Source organism: Pteropus alecto, unplaced genomic scaffold (assembly GCF_000325575.1).
Source record: "Pteropus alecto unplaced genomic scaffold, ASM32557v1 scaffold42, whole genome shotgun sequence".
NCBI lineage: Eukaryota > Metazoa > Chordata > Mammalia > Chiroptera > Pteropodidae > Pteropus > Pteropus alecto.
The window spans coordinates 16244588-16251245 of record NW_006434825.1 but is presented as its reverse complement, the minus strand read 5'-3'; positions in this window follow the sequence as shown (position 1 = coordinate 16251245).

The following is a 6658-nucleotide window of genomic DNA, read 5'->3' as shown; positions in this document are numbered from 1 at the left end:
AGAAGACGACCCTGGACATGGAAAGCAATGGGAAGTCAGGACCCTAAGTTCCATTCCTCGTCTGGTAATAGATTTTGGAGGAACACTTTCCAAACCTGTCTCTCAATCTGTTAAGAGTCATATCTGGCTTCTCAAATGATGCCAGACACTCTCCTGAACTCCAAACCCATCTATCCCATTCATTTCTGGATGCTACTCCCTAGATGACGTACCTTAGAGATACCCCAAAATGCTGGGTACCTCTAATCTGCCCCAAGCCAGACTCGTGCATGCTCTAAGCCCACCCAAACGCAGTCCCCTTTCTGTATTCCCAGTTTCTAGGAAAGGGACATCATCTATCCAACTCTGAAACCGGGGAGTCGTCTCTGCCCCCTTCTTCCTTCAGCCTCCCTCAGGCAACCTATTAAAAGTGCACCTGATTTTTACCACCGAAATCACTCACCTTTCTACTTCTCTCCACGTCTGCCACCATCACACAATCTAAGGAACTGTCCTCTTTCGGCTACATTAGCCCTCTGACTGCTAAAGCCCCAGATCTACTAAAGAGACCCCTCTGATTCATTCTGCACAGAGAGGCCAAAGTGACCTGCACAGTTCCCATCAGATGTCTATCTCCACTCCTTCCAGCAAAACAGCTGGACTCACAACGCTCTGGGGCAAGGGAGGAACTCCCCAAATGCCCTCTGGACCCAGGTCTGGCTGGCTGAGTGGCAGGGTGACCCTGAGACCAAAACGGACCAGGCAGTTCTGGGAGTCGCTGCGAAGCCCAGAGCCTCGGCCCCTTCCTAGGTGTCTTCCCCCCTCAAGTTCGGGCTCGGAATTGGCTCAGCCTTGCCAGGACTGACCCTCCCCCAGTGCTGACTTCATCTGACTACGGATGGGAAGGGAGCCGGCAGCCAGGCCCGGGAAAACCCAGCTAGGCTGCAGCCAGGGCGTGTGTATTTCAGGAATGAGAGAGAGAGCAAGGGCAGCACCACAATAGACTGTCAGTGTCTGTGGGGCCGGCTGAGAGAAGGCAGCTGTCAGGAGGATAAAACTCAAGAAGTCTATCTCTCCTCTCTTATCACACTGACCCTTGGCAGCCTGCAGCCTGCTGAGAACAGTCATTAACAAGGCCTCCCACACTTCCCGCAAGCACAGTGCTGGGTGACCAGCCCAGCCCAAGGCGGAAAGCCTACACTTTCCTCCCTGCCACGGTGGGTCTCAGGGCCCATCTCTGGGCCAGACTTCCCCATCCTGCCCCTCCTTACTGGGCAACGATCCAAGAAACCTTTCGCTCTGCCCAAACTGATCTCGAGGTCTCCAGGTTTCCCTGGCCTTTCGGTCCAGGCCTTTGCAACCTGGTACGTGCTGCCTTTTCCTCGTGGCCTTCCTTCTTTCCTCTCCTATGAAACCCTACCCCATCTCCTTCCAGGCAGTTCTCAACTCCTGCCAAGTAGGTGTTTGTGCTGCTGATCAGGCCCCTCCTGTGATTAGCCTGGAATCCCACCTCCCACCCTTGGCTTTGGGAAAAAACCTGGCTAGAGCAGAGCCCAGATTAGGGGGTGGCGGCCCTGGGAGCAGAAGGAAATGGAAATCCTGTACAGGCACCTGGGACCTAACTGGTGGCCCGTGTAGGAAGGGAGGAATGTTATGAGAAACCAGATGGGTTTTTCTGTCTGATCCCAGGACAGACCCAGAGCAAGGGTTGGGGGGATGAGGACAACAGGAGGCCTGGGGACGGCTCTCTTGGCTGCAGGAGCCCAAGTTCTCCAGAGAGGCCAGAGCAGGCTGGCTGCTCTTCGGTGCTTCTAAGCAGGTTAGGAGGAAGGTCGAACTGATTCCCACGGACGTCTGGACTGCACGGCGGCAGCCCATGCCCCCAGCGCGACGTCCCGTCTCAGGATACGGCGTTCTCTGCTGGGTTTAACACGCTGTTTGAGAGCGAATCTCTGAGCAGTTTTTCAGATTCTTTATTCACAGATGAGGACTCGGAGGCCCAGAGAAGAGCAGAGACTTGCCCCGGGTCGCATGGCACCATTTCCCAAGGGTAGCTAATGCATCCACATTAACTGGGCCCTGGACTGTGAAAATCGTTGAGGGGACCCCCCCGATCACACAAGCTGCTTCTGCTTTGGAAGAGCCAAACAACCGAATCCTGAGGCTTTGGGGCCCTTGGCCAGCTCAAGCCTCACCTTGGCCTCGCTGGCTGTCAACGGAGGGCCTGCTGGCTTCTCTCCCTATTTTTGCACAGAATGAATAGATAGGTAGGCCCACAGATCTGGTCCAGAATGGGCAGGAATCTCCAGAATGGGTAGCCTGAGTGAAAGGGGACACCCTCCAAAGTACCCCGCCCAGGTTTGAAGGGAGATAACCTCTGTGTTAAGCACAGGAAATGCCACGGAGGGATTAGAACTTACATTCATCCTAGAAGTTTGCTCACTGCTGCTTTAGGGTTAAGTGTGAATTGCTTTTCAGGCGCTGAGAAAAATCTTTCATCAAACAGCTGCCTCTTTGGTCTTAGGCTGAACTTCTTTGACATAAACGATTTACTCTGCTCCCCATTTCCCAGCATCTTCCTGTGGAGGGAGGTGCCAGCTCGGCTCCCGACACTGCAAAAGCCTAAACAGAGTCCTCACTCCTCTCCCCACCCGCTTCAGCCTGTCCTGTCTCCCCTACCTGTGGTACCTGGGCTCTCCTCCTGAGCTTCACCGGATGCCCCAGGCACCAGCCAGGAGCTTGACGGGCATGGGTTCAGGGAAATACCAGGCCTTCTGGGACAGGACTGAAGAGAGAAGGCCGACCCCTGGAAACTCCTTTGTGACCTGGCGACCCGACTCACAGGCCCTCTCCCCTCCTCCGCCTTGTCCACACGGCCTCCTTCCCTTTGGCTGCTCTCCCTCATGAACACCGCCAAAGGTCTGCAGAGACTTTCATTTCCTCCTGACTCTGGTTCCAGCTATCAGTATCAAGTGATTGCGACTTAGTCTATAACTGAACTTGGGTGGGAATGAGGGCTGCAGGCAACTTCACTGTGGTGAGAAAGATTCAAAGTTATTCATGTCCCTTTCATACCCAAAGGAACCCTACACAGAAGGAAGGAGGGAGTGGGGGGAGGCGGGGGAAACGGTGGGGGTGGCAAGAGTGGGAGGGGGCATTCCCACCCCACCCCCAATTCCCTCACCTGTGCCTCTTCCTGTAACCACTTCTCACCCTTCTTTGCTAGCCCTCCGAATTCTCTTTAGCCACACAAATAAACTTGTCGATTTTTCCATACCTGAGCAGTTCCCCCTAGACCAATTAGCTATTTGTGTTTACTGCTGATTTTCCTCCTCAGAAGGGTGCAGATCTACTCAGGCTGGGAGGCTGCTGCCTCCCCTTGGCGCTCGAACTTTACAGCTGAAGGATTTTGGAGAGAAAGGGCACAGTAGGGTGAGGATTGCTCTCTGGGTTTCCTGGGTCATGCCCGGACACCTCGGGGTTTCCTGCCCTCTCTCAAGCCCTGCAACTCAGCCCTTAGGGGAGCAGGAAGGGCCTCACACCCTAACCAGACAGAGGTGGGGCTGCTCTGTGCGTCCCTCTGGTACATTTCTCACCCTGATCCTAGAGAGGACAGGACAGGAAAGAGAAAAGGAAGATACTGAGCAAAGATCAGAATCCAAGAAGATATAAGAAATAAAGGACTTTAGGACAGAGAACACTGCCCTCAAGGCAGGAGACCCATGTGCCGCCACAGCAGCTGATGAGGTCAGTAAACTGCTTGCCCTCTGAGCTTCCTCATTTACAGAATCACAACCCCCCAAAGGAGGAAGCTGGGTTAAGGATGTTTTTCAACATCTTATACCAGAACGACGTGTTTTGTTTTAATATTACCATTATGCGAATAAAAATTTAGTATTGATATCAAAATTTTTAAAAATTACATTTTTCTCTAGATTTCCCAGTTCACCTTATTGTACATGGCATTACACACTGCATTCACAGATGGCAAAATGTCACATATATTTGAATGCCAACAGCTGGAATTGGAGATTCAGCCCCAGAAGATGACCTTCTCTCTGAGAATCTGTGGGGATAAAGTACCTCTCAGCAGAGCTCCTCCTGCCCCCATCCCAGCGAGGACCCTGAGCCCGCCCTTCCATTACTGTAGGAGGAAACTGCCCCGGTTCTCAGCTGGAAAGCTGGGGTGGCCCAAAGCCTAGTCTATGCCCTGGAGCCTTAGACGAGATCTGCAATGGCAACATGAAAGCTAGATTGACAATATGTTGTAATTACAATAATGAGTTATAAATAAGCACCAAGAAGTACTTACTCTAGGATGGCTGGTTAGGGACACACACAGGCATCCCTGATGAGCACGGCAGAACTGGAAGAAAAGCCTATGTTCCCCAGATAGCAAGCAAAGTTCAGACCCTCTCCTTGGGAAATGTCACTTGGAGATGTTTGCCCTGACAGTTAGCAAGGACTTACTGTTAACAAGCTTTTGAGCAGAAAGGGAGGAACACCTGAAAACCCAGGGCCCCAAAGAGCTGTGCCAGGCCCTTTAGTAGGCAAGGGCTTGGTTACGTGGAACATGGGGTGGGGGAAGTCGGGACACGGGAACTGAGAGCAGGGGAGGAGAAGCCCACCCCAGGCTGAAGTGTGGAGACAGAAGAGGTGCAGGCGTACTGAGCTCTGGCCACAAAGCTGCAGCTGCTTTGGGGATGTACATGGCCCCTGGGACTTTCAGGCCCTACCTCTTCAGGGCTGAGGCCGCAAACCTTAGGCAGCTTGGAGTCAGGAGGAATGAGCTCATTGGGCTTCTAGGGGTGCTGTCGGGATCTTGCACATAGATCCTCCAAAGTACAGACACAACATCTTCTCCTGCAAACTCTTCCTCCCTGACTACCTCACTTCAGCCAAAGGAACCAACCTCATCACGCGGGCACTGTATCTACTTTTACAATCTCTCTAGAATCAGTCCCTTCTTCTGCATTTCTACTACCAAGTTTCAGCCTTCATTAGAGGGTCTCACCTGGACACTCTCTAGCTTTCCGGTTCCTCCCTTCCTTCTTTATTTATCCCCTTCTGACTCAGCCATACCCTGCTGCCAGTCTGCACTTTGCCTGCTCAGAAACTTGTCAGAACTAAACACTCCCTTCACCGCCTGCCAGTTCAAGTCCTTGCCTAGTACCTTTCTGGGCTGATCTCTTGCAGTGCCCATTTCTCCTTCTTCTTGGAACTTTAGTCTGAGGGTACTATGCCACCATGTACTATGCCTACTATGCCACCAGCCCTTCCCCGACTAAGAGAGGGAGCATGGTCCAGGTTGGGCCAAACAGGCATTTCCTCCCTGGGATGTGAATCCCAAGCTGTGGTGACAAAATTACTGAGCATGGCCGAAGCAGATTTATCCTGGTGACAGTGGTACCCTGAACAGGCTGGCCTTTGGTTCCTGTCATACCCACTCCAAGATCCTGGAGGGGACCTGGGTGCTGAGTCATCTCTCTGATTCTGGGAGTTCCCATAGCCTTCCAAGGAAGTTCTCTTGTGCTGAAGTCGGTCAAATTACTGCTTGTAAACAAACAGGATGTTCTCATTGCCATTTTTTTTTTATGGTGACATTGGTTAACGAAATCCAATAAGTTTTCTCATTGCTTTTTGAAATATATCTCCTATGCTCCAATCAAAGGGGAAAACTCCCTAAAAGTGCCGTGATGGCCACTTTCTCCACCTACTGGCCAGCACACCTCTCTAGCCCACAGGCACTGCTAGAACTCCACCTGCCCCTTCAGGGCCCACCCCAGAGGCCTCTTCCGAACTCTCTCAGGAATGACTTCTGTCTACTTCCTTCAAACCTACGAGCCGCTGGCTGCCCCTTCTGCCTCCCACTGTAGACATTGGTGTACCTGTCTTATCCCCCTCCCAGAGGACAGTGACTTGGTGACTGTCTCCTCCATATCACTCAGGACAGTTCCAAGCTCAGTAAAATTCATCAGGCTCTGGGGGCAGACAACTCAAAGGACAATTACAGGTATGCTGAGCAAGGCAGACAGTGAGTGACAAAGAGCATGGGAAAGATCTGAATTTGAATTCCAGGTCTTCCACTTACTGGCTGTCTGAGTTTGGGCAAGTCTCAAAAGTTCTGTCTCAGTTCTTCATCTAAGACACAGTGACCATAATGCCAACCTCACAACGGTGCTATGAGGATTTGATGAGCTAACATGTGAGAGCACCTAGCATGCTACCTGGCAAGTAGTAAGCGTTCAGTGAACAGCAGCCATTATTCCGGCTATTAGTAGCTACTGGTTTAGCACATGCTCTGTCAGAAGGCTGGACTCAGGAGTCCTGAGGCCTGCTGTGTGACCCACATGTGCATCTCTGTTTCTGAGTAACCCCACTTGGGTCTGTATCTGCTTTATAAATCTCCCAAAAAACAACAGGTGGAAAATGCTTTACAAAGTAAAAGGACAATGTAAGGGATTCCTCCCACTTCTAAATGTCAGAGATTCCAGGCATCCTGTCCAGTGTGCAGCTATGGCAGGACTCGGCTTTGTAAGCATCCCAACCTGCTCAGTCTAGCCCACAGGCACTGCTAGAACTCCACCTGCCCCTTCAGGGCCCAACTCAGAGGCCTCAGGAAGTAGACAGAAGTCATTCCTGAGAGAGTTCGGAAGAGGCCTCTGGGTTGGACCCTGAA